At 31.1% G+C, this 15,932-nt stretch overlaps 1 pseudogene; it reads left to right on the top strand.

Moving 5' to 3' along the window:
- Positions 1-4,857: 4,857 nt before the first annotated feature.
- The window catches only part of LOC149168938 (ABC transporter G family member 39-like), a 38,136-nt pseudogene continuing 27,061 nt past the window's right edge, over positions 4,858-15,932 (top strand).

Raw genomic sequence — 15,932 nt, 5'->3', positions numbered from 1 at the left:
AAATTAATTAGTTAGTATAAAACAGTTGGGAGGTTCTTTTTTAAAGATATTTCATAGTCAAAATATAAATTATCAAAATTATCTTATAATATAAATTATATAATAATTCATTTTATTTTGAATATAAATTTGATACTTTAATAATTTAACTTCTACATTTTTATTAGTTATAAAGGTGATAACTCAAATAAATAATTTTATACTTTAATAATTTAACTTCTGCATTTTTATTAGTTATAAAAGTGATAACTGAAATAAATAGGAAACCAAAAAAAATATTTATAACTGTTATGGTTAAAAAAATTGATATTAATTTAAAAATTTTTAAATAATTTAAAAATATATATATTAATAATCATTTATAATGAATAATATAATTATTAAATTTGTTGTTATCAAAACTATCTTATAATATAAATGATATAATAATGGATTTTATTTTGAAAATAAAATCGATATTTTAATAATTTAGCTTCTATATTTTTATTATTCATAAACGTCATAATTAACTAAATAATAAATTAAAATATATATATTTGTTATGGTTAACTAAATTGATATTAATTTAAATTATTTTTTAAAATAATTAAAAAAATATTAACATTTATTTAAGATAATTAATATAATTATTAAACTTGTAGTTACCAAAACAATCCTATAATATAAATTAGAGAATTTATAAAATTGATATTTTAGTAATTTAACTTCTATATTTTTATTAGTTATAAAATTCATAATTGAAATAAATAAAAAACAAAAAAATATTTATCTTTATTATAGTTAAAAAAATTTAATATTAATTTAAATTATTTTTAAAAATAATTAGAAAACATTTATTTATAATAAATAATATAATTAAATAATATAATTATTAAATTTGTACTTATCAAAACTATATTATATAATTTCTATATTATAATATAAATTATATAATGATTGATTCTATTTGGAATATAAAATTGATATTTTGATATAAAATTGATATTTTAATATTTTAGTTTCTATATTTTTATTAGCCATAAAGATCCTAATTGAAATAAATAAGAAACCAAAAAATATGTATAGTTTTTACCGTTAAAAAATAGATATTAATTTAAATTATTTTTAAAATAATGAAAAAAAAAAATATTAACATTTATTTAAAAAAAGATCGTAATTGAAATAAATAATAAACTATTTTACCGTTAAAAAATAGATATTAATTTAAATTATTCTCTAAAATAGTGAAAAAAATATTAACATGTATTTATAATAAACAATATGATGATGATGATGATGGTGGTGGTGGTGGTGGTGGTGGTGGTTACCGTCCGCTGAGACCAAATAATGATCTATCAGACCGAAAAAAGACAAATTATTTATTTTGATTCAAGATTTTATTCCTATTCTCAAAAAGCTTGGAGAGAAGCCTCCCGAGTTCACTATAATTTTGGCATTGTAAAAGGCGTTCACTATAATTTTGGCATTGTAAAAGGCTAGGAAGGTCAGTATTGTAACAAAGGTTGTGAAATTGAGATCTAATGTGGTTGTATGCAAGACACTCTAAGAGGAAGTGATTTTCATCCTGGATGCTCCTATTCTCACAAATATGGCAGATCCTTTCTATCCTTAAAATTATCTTATATAAAATTGATATTTTAATAATATACTTCTATATTTTTATTAGCTATAAATTTTATATATTTATAAAACTAAAATATTTTTAAAGTAATCATTCAAAGTATTAACATTATATAAATGTGATGTGATTTTTTTACCCTTCTTTTTATTATATTTCAATTTCACAACTTTAAGATATTTTTTCAAAATGATTTACAACGTGGGGTTTAATTAATAATGATATTAATATTTATTATATTAAAATATTAAAAATAAAAAATAAAAAGATATTATATTATAACGTTTATATTAATGATATTAACTCATCATTATTAATTAGTGATGATATGAAATTTAAATAATAATATTACCTTAAAATTGTAATAATTAATTGGAATAAAATAAATCGTTCATAGCTTTAATTTAATTTTATAAAATATTTTTTTACATATTGTCTTTTTAATGAGAACATTTATATCTCACATTTAGTTTAATTTTATAAATTATTTTTTTAGTACATTTAATTTATTTATTAGATTATTAAATTAATAAAAAATGTAATTGGTGGTAAAATATTAAATCTATATTTCTGATCAATCATCTTAAATCAAATATAATAATAAAAGAATTAAAAGAATCACGCATTATCTTTTCTTAATCATTGTTAATCACTTTGCTTTCTCACTTTGCTAGGATTCTTGATTAAGATGATATATCCTAGTTCATGATAATATTTAGTTTAATTTTATAAATTATTTTTTTAATACATTTGATTTAATTATTATATTATTAAATTAAGAAAAAATGTAATTGGTGGTAAAATATTAAATCTATATTTCTGATCAATCATGTTAAATCAAATACAATAATAAAAGAATTAAAAGAATCACGCATTATCTTTTCTCTATCATTGTTAATCACTTTGCTTTCTCACTTCGGTAGGATTCTTGGTTAAGATGATATATCCTAGTTCATGATAATATTATTTATATTATATAAATTTCACATATGTATATATAAAGTATTCTCATTTTTTAAGTTATTAAAACCTTAGTCTTGAGGATGTAGGGCTTAGATATAACTCAAAAGTAATCATAACCTTTTTTCTCTTTAGATTTAATTAAAAAATGTTATAAAATTAAATTAAGACATGGTATTGACCAATTAAAATCCTAGATGCATAACATAATAATCCCAAGTCTAGCTGGCCCTTGGTATTGATAAACCATGGTAGTAGCCCATGGTATTATAATTTTCTTCCCTCCTCTCCCTCTCTATTTCTCCCTTGTGGGTATTGGCCCATGGTATTGTAAAAAAACCTACTTAGAAGTTAATAATATCCATGGTAAATATTCATGACTAAAAATCGTGTCATATTGTAAATATTGAGCTTTTATCCACTTATTAATTAAATTTATAGATGGAAAACATCTATATTAATTTGTGGAAATATATTGATTATATAAACCTTGAAATTTAAAGGTCATAGGTTATTATTATTACAGAAATCACACAAAGGTTATTATTATTACATAAATCACACAACATAAAACCTAAACACTACTAAATTGACCTGGTGATTATTACAGGACAAACGCCACGGAATTAACATGGTTATTATTACATGGACGGAATTAACATGGTTATTATTACACGGTAGAGATACATGCGTGCAAGATGATATGAGAAGTTTATAGATGGAACATGTCTATATTAATTATTAGAAATATATTGATCACGTCATTATTATTATTACGATGATTATTATTTTATTACAATTATCGCACAAATCACACAACTGAAAACCTAAATGCCACGAGATATAAACTTAAGGTTATTATTATTACACGCCACGCCACTAAATTAACCTGGTTATTATTACAAGATATGTTTCTTTGTTATCCAATGAATAAGCTAATTGATCGTTATTATTATTACACGCCACGCCACTAAATTAACCTGGTTATTATTACAGGATATGTTTCTTTGTTATTCAATGAATAAGCTAATTGATCTTTTTTTAAATTGTATATACATCATCTTCAAAATTGAGTTTGTTATTATTACAAGATATGTTTCTTTGTTATTCAATGAATAAGCTAATTGATCTCTTTTTAAATTGAATATACATCGTCTTCAAAATTGAGTTTGTTATTATTACAAGATATGTTACTCTGTTATTCAATGAATAAGCTAATCGATCTCTTTTAAATATATATATATATATATATATATATATATATATATATATATATATCGTTTTCAAACCACCACATATATAGTATAGTATTATTACACATATTTTCTGCATATACAATATATATTAGCGAACAATGTAACGTTACGTTAAGTGACAACATCTCCTTCATATTTTAACCTCTAGAGCACTTCTCAACCCAAAAAAAACCTATTAACTATTTATTCAATTTTCTTTAATAAAATTAAATCACAATGCGAAGTTATCATCTTTAAAACATTCACACTAAACTATTCGATTCCATGTTATTTAAAAAATAAAAATCGAATCGTTATGATTATAACATTCATCGAATCAAGTTTTAAATTTTTTATAATTATAATTTTAATTTAAAAAAAATCAATAAAAAGTATTTTTTCATGTTCAAAATGAAAACGTTCCTAATCCTAAACGCCTCTGAACTGTTTATTGAATATCATTAGGTTACATTATATTTATTCAAAGCACAAGAAGAAGAAATTGCATTGTCAACTAACCATGCTAGAGAATCTTCCTGTAACATCGATGATTACATCTGATAAGTCACACCAAATGTTAATTCGATTTCTTTGGATCTTACTTGGATCCTACAGAATATTCCTGTAACATCGATAATTACATAATCTGATAAGTCACACCCATTGTTAATTGTGTGTTGTCACTTACTCTCGAAAATTTTGCATTCCGAGGTAGGTGACGATGGGAGATGTGCATGAATGTGCGAGTAGGTTAAAATAGCGGATCTATGTATGAAACACAGCCAAGAAATGCTGTGGAAACGATGTCAACGATGGTGTCGTAGGAGAATGTGACACTCTCCGCCTTAAAAAGGTAAGAGATGTATATAGTATATTAAAATGGTAATCTCTGAGTGTGAAACACTCTCCGTGCTAAACGGTGAGAGATGTATATAATATATTAAACTGGTAATCTCTGAGAATGAAACACTGGTTGCAGCTATCTGTGAAATAGAAATTGGTCGCATTTGTAGGTCATGATTATTCAGAGAATTGCAGGAGGAAATGGGAAGCAGCATATTGGGCTCTGGCAGATCAAATATGTTTGGGGGCAGCGATCGATTCCCCCGTCTGGCAAGCAGCATATTGGGTTCTGGCAGATCAAATATGTTTGGGGGCAGCGATCGATTCCCCCGTCTGTCAGCGCGCAGATGCGAGGAAGAGGAGCTGGCATGGGCAGCCACAGAGAGGCTCCCCGCATACGAACGTCTCAGAACTTCCATACTAAACGACCTCCTAAGAAATCGCTCCATCGGTTCCGCTCACCAGCGGATAGATGTCACAAATATCCCACCTGAAGCTCGGAAGCAACTCATTGAGAGACTCTTGGGAGTTTCGGAGGAGGATAATCAACGCTTTCTGCTCAAAGTTCGTCACAGACTCGACAGGTTCTCAACATTTTACAGTCTCTGCTTTTCCTTTTCTTCTATCGAATTTGCTTCAGTTTGTTGTGCCCATATTTATGTGTAATGCCATCATCTTGTGCTGTGGTACTCAGAGTGGGAATTACCTTACCGAAGATTGAGATCCGTTTCCAGGATTTGAATATTTCCGCTGATGTTTACGTTGGCAGTCAGGCGTTGCCAACCTTAATTAACTGGACAGTCAATATGGTCGAGGTAATATGTTCAGATACAGAATACAAAATATCTAGGTTTTTAAAGTTGAAAATCATTTTTTTTTATTGTTGGGAATTTTTGATAATTCCAAAACAAATAAACAACAGAACATAGAATGATCCTCTGTTTTTACTACAGCGGAACTAAAAATTTGTTTCTAAAACACAGAGTTTCACCTACACAAAAATTTGTATTCATTAATAAGATAACTATTACAAAATTCTTCTTGGATTTCACCAATATTGCTTTAGATACAGTTAAAAAGAAATTACTCAGTCTTTGCTAGAAAGTAAAAACACTGTTGTGCATTACAAAAGGAGAACTCTATCTCATCGAGCTGCTACTTCTACAGTTACATTTTATGTTCAATGATTAATAAAATACGACATTACATTTTTTTTATGTGCCATACTCCGGTGAAAATAAAAAACAATAAAATTAAAAGCTTTTACCTACGTTTACCAATCATAGTAAATTTTTCATTTATTGTTTCACTAGCAAAACTGGCGGTCAATAAAACTTCTAATTCACGTTACGTAATTTGCTGCAAGCCTGTACATCAACCGTTGATTTAATCGAACGGTTGAGATCGGTTTGAGGCAGGTGAGATATGTGATTTGCGATTGGATCGCATCGCAATGTCGCGTCGGCGGAAGAGAAAAGTGGAGCACTAACATATGGGTGCGATTTGCGATTTTCGATCGGATCGCATCGCAGAATCACAATCGACAGAAAATACAGGGTGTAACAAAGGCAACAGGGCGTGGATGCGATTTGAGATAACGATAAGATCGCATCGCAAAGAAAAAAGAGTTAACAAATCCCATGACGATTTTGGCGCTGCAGTTGAAATTATCATTTCAACACTCCCCTTTAATTTCAACTGCTGGGTTATCAGTCATACCCAAACATTTCCTCAAAAAGTCAAAACTTTTCTACCCCAATGGTTTGGTCAAAACATCTGCAACCTACTCCTGAGTTCTGTAGTGTTGTAAAACAATTTCTCCATTGTTTACCAATTCCCTGATGTAATGAAACTTTGTGTCAATGTGTTTCGTTCTCTTATGAAACACAACATTCATGGATAATGTAATGGCTGAACTATTGTCACAAAAAATCATAGTCTTTTTTTACTTGCTCTTGGCATAAACTCCTTAACGTCCTTCTCTTCCAAACTGCTTGGAACGCTGCTACTGTAGCTACCACATATTTTGCTTCTGTTGTAGACAATGCTACAATAGGCTGTTTTTTAGAAGCCCATGAAATGGCTCCTGAACCCATGTGAAAAACATAACTGGATATGCTTTTCCAATCATCTACACTTCCAGCCCAATCACTATCAGTGTATCCAATTAAATCTGAAAATTCTGAAACAGTATATAAAATGCCAAACCTTTTAGTACCTTTAACATACCTCAGAATCCTTTTTGTTGTCTGCCAATGTGCTTCTTTTGGCCTCTCCATGAATCTGGAACTTAAACTAACAACATACATTATATCTGGCCTAGTTACAGTCAAATACATGAGGCTGCCAACTATGCTCTTGTACAAACTAGGATCAAAATTCTTGCTATTGTTCTCTTTGCTGAGTTTTAATGCCATCACAGTGGGAGTGATTGCTGCCTTGCTCTCCTGCATATTAAATCTGTCCAACACTTCATTAACATATTTTGCTTGGAAGATAAAAATCCCATTTCCATTTTTTTCTACTTCTATTCCTAAGAAGTATCTCAACAAACCCATTTCAGTCATTTCAAATTCTTCTTTCATGACTGTTTTGAAATTTTCAATAAGATAATCATCATTACCTGTGAAAATAACATCATCAACATATAACACAACAATTAGTGTTTTACCATCATTTTCTTTGATGTAGAGGGTGGGTTCTCCCTCACACTTTTCAAATCCATTTTCCAGTAGATGGTTATCTATCCTACTGTACCACGCTCTTGGTGCTTGCTTCAGCCCATAAAGAGCTTTCTTCAATCTGCACACTTTGTGCTCTTGGCCTTTCTTTTCATAGCCTAGATGTTGTTCAATGAAAACCTCTTCCATTAACTCTCCATTTAAGAATGTTGACTTCACGTCCATTTGGTAAACTTTCCACTTTTTTTGTTCTGCTATAGACAACACTGCTCTCACTGTTTCCATTCTAGCAATCAGTACGATAGTTTCCTCATAGTCTCTCCCATACTGCTGCTTGTATCCTTTGACAACCAGTTTTGCCTTGTGTCTTTCTATTTTTCCTTTAGCATTACTCTTGGTCTTGTAGACCCATTTAATTCCAATGACTTCTTTTCCTTTTGGTAGTTCAACTAATTCCCATGTCTTGTTTCTTTCTATGGCATTGATCTCCTCATCCATAGCTTCTATCCATTTCCTATCCTTAATTGCCTCTTCGAAATCAACAATGTCATCAACATGACAATATAAAGCAAACAAAGAATTCATACCTTCATTTGCTGCTTCTTGTTCATAAATGTCAGTTAAATTTCTGAACTTCTTACCTCTTTCATTTGGTGTACAAGTGCTTGAAGAAGAACTTGAATTTCCTCCTTGTGGTGTGCTTGGAGAAGCACTTTTATTTCTCTTCAAGGGTGTCCCTTGCTGCCCTTTTGTTGTTGTTACTGTTTGGGGATGTATTTCAACCATCTTCTCATCATTTTCATCATGTGACAAAGAGTTTTTAACATTCATTGCCTTCTCAATGCTTCCATCCCAAGCTCCCTCCTCAATAAACTGAACATCTCTACTCACAATACGCTTCTTGGTGGATGGGTTATACAGCCTGTAAGCTTTTGATTCCTCACTGTATCCAATGAAAATACATTTCTCCCCTTTGCTGTCCAACTTCTTCCTTCGTTGATCTGGAATGTGTGCATAAGCCACACATCCAAAAACTTTCATGTGGGAGACTCCTTGCTTTGTCCCACTCAATGCTTATTCTGACACTCTGTTCATGATTGCTTTTGTAGGGTATCTATTCAAAATATACATTGCACAGTGTACAACTTCAGCCCAATAATCATTTGGAAAATGCTTTGCCTTTAACATGCTCCTCGCCATATCCATGATTGTCCTATTCTTCCTTTCGGCAACTCCATTTTTCTGCGGAGTGTACCTAGTGGTAAACTGCTTATGAATTCCATTTTCTCTATAAAAACATTGAAATTCTTTGGAGATGTACTCACCTCCTCTATCAGTTCTTAGAACTTTGATATGCAGTCCGCTTTGGTTTTCTACAAGTGCTTTGAAATTGCAAAATCTTTCAAACACTTCACTTTAGTTCTTCAGGAAATAAACCCAAGTTTTTCTAGTAAAATTATCAATAAATGTTAGAATATAGTGGCTTCATGCAAGTGATGGAGTTTGCATCAGTCCACATAAATGTGAGTGGACAATCTCTAAGTGTGCTTTTGCCCTTATGCTTTTCCCAGATGGAAAAAATTCTCTGTGTTGTTTCCCCAAGATACAACCTTCACAAAAGCTATATGGTTTCTCTATCAATGGTAATCCTCTTACCATTCCTTTTCTATTCAACAAGTTAAGACCTCCAAAGTTGAGATGTCCAAATATCAAGTGCCACAACCGACTTTCATCTTTTGGTTCGCTTTGGAAAGCCTCTTGAGTCACTGCTGCTATTTCTTCTCCATTTTTTAAATCTGCTCTCATCGTGAGAGGGAACATCATGTTCCTTGTCATCTTCACTTCAGCAATACATCGTTAGTTAGGTGCTTTATCCATGATGGTGTATACATCATTCTCAAATAAAACATTGTAACCCTTTTGAACAAGTTGTCCAATACTTAAGAGGATACATTTCATTCCAGGAACATAATAAACATCTGTTATGATTTTCTTTTCACATTTCTTTGTTAAGACTTTCACTTCTCCTTTTCCCATAATAGAAACTTTATTATCAGTCCCTAGTGTAACTTGTGACTTCACACTCTGATATAACATAGAAAATAGGACTATGTTTCCTATCATATGGTTGCTCCAACCGGAGTCTAGAAACCATACATCTTCACTCTTTTCTTCAGCCATATTACAAGCTAAAAACAAATTATCTTGGCTGATATTTTCTCTAGTGAAGTTTGCACTAGTTCTATTATTCATATCATGCTGCTTCTTCCTACATTCATTTGCATAATGCCCATATTTTTTCCAATAGTGACATTGGACATTGGATTTATCATACCTTTGTCCTTGAGCATGATGTTGTCCACTTTGTTGGCTGCTGCCTTGGCCTTGGTTCTGATTTGGATTTCTGCCTCTTCCACCTCTATTTTGGCTTCTGCCTCTTCCTCTCTTGTTTCCTCTCCCTTGACCTCTTTCTCTTCTAAAGAACATCTGGGTCTTAAAGGCATGTTCTAGATATGAGTTTTCATTCCTATTCAATCTCTACTCATGTGTTATTAGTGATGCAAGTAGTTCATGAACTAAGAAATTTGTGAGATCCTTTGTCTCTTCTATGGTGGTGACAATCACATCGAACCTTGAGGGTAAGATCTTCAATAGTTTCTCCACAATCCTCCTTTCTACAAGAATCTCTCCATGAGACCTTATCTGTGTGACCAGACCAATCACATGTGTGAAGAATGAGTCAATATTATCTGACTCCTTCATGCAGAGAGTCTCAAAATCTCTCCTCAGCAATTGTACTTTTGTTGTTTTCACTTTCTCCATGCCTTGATAGGCTATCTTGAGAGTTTGTCATGCTTCTTTGGATCTCTTGGCTGCTGTTATCCTTGGAAACACACTCTCATGCACTGCTTGATACAAAAAGTAGAGGGCTTTAGAATCCTTGTTCTCATTGCTCTTCAACAGATCTTTCTATGCCTGAGTTAATTTATTAAACTCATTTTCATCTGCTGGTTCTTCAAAACCATCCTCAACAAATTCCCATAAGTCTTGGAAAGCAAGCAGAGCTTTCATAGTTATTGCCCAATAGTCATAGTTTCTCCCATTAAATTGTGGGAGCTGAGTATTACATATACCCATGCTAGTGCTGACTCCAACCATTCTTGCACTCTTAACTATGCTTCAAAATACTTGACTGTGTATTTAAAATAGCTGACTGTCCTCAACAGTAACACAGAAAACTAACTTGAGAAATATCTTGGATTCTTTCTTGACTGAGTCTTCAGTCTGCTAGAGAAGCTGCTGCAACAAAAAATCCTTCCTTTAACTTCTTTGACACCTTCAAAAAGCTTGGACAAGCTCTGTTACCAATGTTGGGAAAATCTGATAATTCCAGAACAAATAAATAGAACAGAATAGAGAATGATTCTCTATTTTTACCATAGCGGAACTAAAAATTTGTTTCGAGAACACAGAGTTTCACATACACAAAAACTTGTATTCATTAATAAGGTAACTATTACTAAATTCTTCCTCTCACAGAGGGATTTCACCAAGACTACTTCAAACGAAGTTAAAAAAAAATTACTCTATCTTTGCTAGAAAGTAAAAACCCTGTTGTGCATTACAAAAGGAGAACTTTGTCTCATCGCGCTGATGTGTCTACACTTACATTTCATGTTCAATGAATAATAAAACATGAAATTACATTTTTTTACTGTGCCATACTCCCGTGAAAATAAAAAACAATAAAATTAAAGGCTTTTACCTACGTTTACCAACCGTAGTAAATTTTTCATTTATTGTTTCACTGACAAAACTGGCGGTCAAAGAAACTTCTAATTCGCATTACGTAATTTGCTACAAGCATGTACATCAACCGTTGATTTAATCGGACAGCTAAGATCGGTTTAAGGAAGGTGAGATATGCAATTTGCGATCGGATCGCATCCCAACGTTGCGTCGGCAGAAGAGAAAAGTGGAGCACTAACATATGGGTGCGATTTGCGATTTGCGATCGGATCGCATCGCAGAATCGCAATCGGCAGAAAACACAGGGCATAAAAAAGGCAACAGGGCGTGGATGCGATTTGCCATAGCGATTAGATCGCATCACAAAGAAAAAAAAGTTAACAAATCCCATGACGATTTTGGCGTTGCAGTTGAAATTATCATTTCAACATTGTTCAACTTTCCTTTTGGAAATAATTGTAAAGCGTAGGAAAAGTTATCGATGCCTTAGTTATTATTTTAGAACGCATAGAATATGTAGTTTTTCACTGTTGGAAATCATATTGTTATTCGTCTTTCATCATTTTTACAAATAACTGTAAAAAATCAAACGAATTGATACATAATCGTCATTAAATGAACAAAGTTTTAGAAATGTCCACCCAAAACCCAAAACTTATGATATTTCCTACACTCTTTATAACTATTACCTACACTACATATTTATTTTTCATTTCCTACACTTTACATATTTATTTTTCATTTCCTACGCTACATAACTATTTTTCATTTTCTACACTACATAAATATTTCCACACTACATATTTATTAAGAAACTTCAAGCATTTCTATATGATGCTTTTAGGCATCATCAGGGACCAGCCAAGCTTTCAGATTGTTCACTTGAAACTTTGGAAGTTTCTTATATAACAATTATTTCTTAATTTCTTCTACGCTCTTTATAGTTATTTCCAAAAAATAATTGATTAACCATCATGATCTATGAAAATTCAGCAAATCTGAAAAATTAGAAAGAAAAGTATTTGCTAATTTAAAATTTGCTATTTAGTTTAAAAAATAATAAAAAACATAAAAACTAAAAATAAAAATAAAAAAATGATTGATTTATATTTTTTTATTTATTTCAAGAAGAAAATAATAAAAAGAAAAAGAAGCACAGAGAAACCAGTTTTAGTTGATTTCAATGTTTTTAATTACCTCAAATATGTCTCATTTTTATTTTAAAAACAACCATATACATCTCAACATTGCCTATTTCTGGTCAAATTACTTTTTAAATATAAAATAGATACGGTAATATTTAAAAAAAAAAAAAATCAATTTTTTTTATTTAATTCAGAAATGCCTCATTTCACATATATAAAAGAAGGATGTCTTTGTAGCTTAGTATCATAAATATTTTTATTATAAATAAAATAATTTGTAGTTATGTGTTTGTAAAATACTTATATGGGAGGGATCACATATTTTATACTGTTTTTTCTTTAATCTATAATAGTATGAATCATTATGGAAATCTCCAATTAGTCATATTTTTTTTAATAGTTATAATTTATCAAAATTAACCTATTTTATGGATGCAGCTTCATTTTTCTATAGAATCTTTAAAAAAATGCTATAATTTTTTATTTTTAATCCATTTTATCTTTTCGCAGTGTCATTTTTATTTTGAAATGCAAACTTATTTTGCACTCGCCCATTCTTGTCTGTGTGTATGATTGACAAGTGTTAACCTTGTTATTATTATGTAAACAAATCTGTGCAGAATACATTATTTTATATATTAATATTTATTATAATAATAACGACCAGGTTGCAAAGCCGCGTTCTGTCTTATTTTTTAACATAAATGTGTGGAATGTTTATCGTAGGATGCTTTAGTAGCTCTTCGGTTGCGAAAGACAAAGAAGAAAACTTTAACAATTCTTCACAATATCAGCGGTATGGTTAAACCCAGCAGGTAAATATCTATCTTGAAAGACTATTAACTTGAAATTTATTCCGATGCTCGAAGCTCTGGGTTGATCTGTGGCTTATAAAATTAAAATCGTGAAGATTGACGCTGCTTCTTGGGCCTCCTGCCTCGGGCAAGACTACTCTACTCTTGGCACTTGCCGGAAAGCTTCAAAGCACAGTTAAAGTAAGTATGCTTCCAAATCTTAAGCTCATTGGGCTATTTTGAATGAAGGAGATTAAATGTATTTTGTATGAGGTTTTTCGTTCAGGTTGAAGGAGGAGTTACGTATAATGGACATGCCCTCAACGAATTCGTACCAGAGAGGACTTCTACTTACATCAGTCAGCATGACACCCATATGGGAGAAATGACTGTTAGAGAAACTCTCAACTTTTCGGCTCGTTGCCAAGGCGTTGGTTCAAGATATGGTATTTTTCTATTACAGGCGCTTAGATTCTCCTTATCCGCATTTACATTGTTGAATATGGTTATTATACTGTTGAATCTGTTGTGTTTTTTTCTTCTTTTTAATTTTGGGGTTTTTTAATGGTAGGTGGGTTACTTAGTGGGTTACTGATCTTAGAAATTAGTGACCACTATTTTTATGGATATTTGTATAGGGATTATAGATTTCAGAATATTCTAGATATCAGTGTTGTTTTTCTTTTCTTTTATTTTTTAATTGTAATTTAGGATGCAGAGATAGGCAAATCCACTCAAAGCTCAATCTACTATTTTTATGGGTATTTGTATTTTAGATATCAGTATTGTTTTTTTTATTATGTTTTAATTTTTTAAATGTAGTTTAGGGATCTTAGAGATCTGTGATGGCAAATTAAAATCGTGAAGATTGACGCTGCTTCTTGGACCTCCTGCCTCGGGCAAGACTACTCTACTCTTGGCACTTGCCGGAAAGCTTCAAAGCACACTAAAAGTAAGTATGCTTCCAAATCTTAAGTTCATGGGGCTATTTTGAATGAAGGAGATTAAAAGTATTTTGTCTGAGGTTTTTCGTTCAGGTTGAAGGAGGAGTTACGTATAATGGACATGCCCTCAACGAATTCGTACCAGAGAGGATATGGTATTTTTACATGGTTGAAATGGTAGAGTTTGGAATGTCTTTCTTATTGGGCAGTTTCGAAGCAAAACATGCCAAACATAAATGCAAAAATTACTCATTATTAATGTATGTTTATAGAATTGTTTATAAAATTTAGGATATCCTTTAACCTGTATTTTTCTATTATACTATTCCTTGTGACCATTTACATGGTTGAATCAATGTAGATTTTAGAATATTTTGGATATCCGACCAGTAGCCTTACTCAAATAGACCTTACTGGTTTAGACGTTAAAATATTTTAAAATCTCAATAAGCATAAATATAAAAATTACCCTTATAAAATTTACAATATTCTCAAAACTGTAATCAAGCCAATATTTCATTATTAACATGCCATTATGAAGTTGTTTGTTGATGAAACTTCACTACATTATTACAGATCCGAGTTTTTATAAGTTGGTAGAAAATCTCTATATCTATCAGGAAATATCTCCATCTATGTTTCATAAAATAGTTATACTTCACGCTTTTATTTCTCAGGAATAAAATGAATCTAGTCTCAATAACCGGCCTTGGCTGCAGATGTGCTGACCGAACTTTCCAAAAGAGAAAGAGAACTCGGAGTGGAACCAGATGCCGATATTGATGTTTTCATGATGGTATCGACTTCAAAAATGACGCAGTTTTGCATTTAGATAATGGTTTTTAATGATAAATAGTGGAGCTGATATAAATACCATGAACGATTGAATATATATATATATGCGCAGGCCACCGCAATAGAGGGACAAGAAGCCAGTATTATGACGGACGTTGTTTTGAAGGTGAGTTCTTTAATTTGAGTCTGGTTTGATTATAGATTTATTTTTAGCATTTAGAAAATGAAATGTGTAGGAATATTTTGTTAAATGTTCAAAATATTCTAAAATCTATAAATTTTTAGATAGCTAAAAGTTTTATAAATTTATCACTGAAATCAATCAACATGTTTATATAATGGGAATCAACATGTTTATATAATGGGAATTTCATTATGGGGATAATATCATAGCTTAAATTTATATAAGAAAATATTCACTGAGAAAAAGATGACATAATATATTAGGATATATAAGGGTAAAAGATTTTTATATTAGAATGTGTAAAAATAGAGCTCAAAATTAATGAAAAATTATAAAGAGTATAAAAAATGTTAATGGAAAAATAGAGACGTACAGGATTTTTCTAGTAAAAATAAAAATTTTTTAATTAGAAAATTCTATTGGATTTGTATTGGTAAACATTAAATAATATGATTTTTAAAAATATTTTATAATCAAACTAAAAATATTACTTATTATATCACAAACACATTTGATATGTGATAGATTAGATTCATTGAATAAAGCCAGGCTAATTTATATGAACTATCTGAAAACTTGTTCCAGGTATTGGGGTTAGATATATGCGCGGATACGTTGGTAGGAGATCATATGCGGCGGGGCATTTCTGGAGGTCAGAAGAAACGACTCACAACCGGGGAGATGATAGTCGGCGGTGCCCAAGCTTTTCTGATGGATGAAATTTCGACGGGGTTGGATAGCTCTACCACATATCAGATTGTCCGATGCTTCTCCCAGTTCGTTCATATAATGAGGGCGACAATGGTCATTTCTCTTCTGCAACCTGCCCCTGAAACCTACGACCTCTTCGACGATGTACTTCTGGTGTCAGAAGGTTATATCGTATACCAAGGACGCCGCCAATTTGTTCTGGAATTCTTCGAGGGCATGGGGTTTAAATGCCCCGACAGGAAAGGCGTCGCAGATTTCTTGCAAGAGGTAGT

This window comes from Pinus tabuliformis, chromosome 4_2 (genome assembly GCF_031772625.1).
Source record: "Pinus tabuliformis cultivar Carrire ecotype Pingquan chromosome 4_2, CPIR1, whole genome shotgun sequence".
Classification (NCBI taxonomy): Eukaryota; Viridiplantae; Streptophyta; class Pinopsida; order Pinales; family Pinaceae; genus Pinus; species Pinus tabuliformis.
This window is presented reverse-complemented; position numbering and strand designations above follow the sequence as displayed.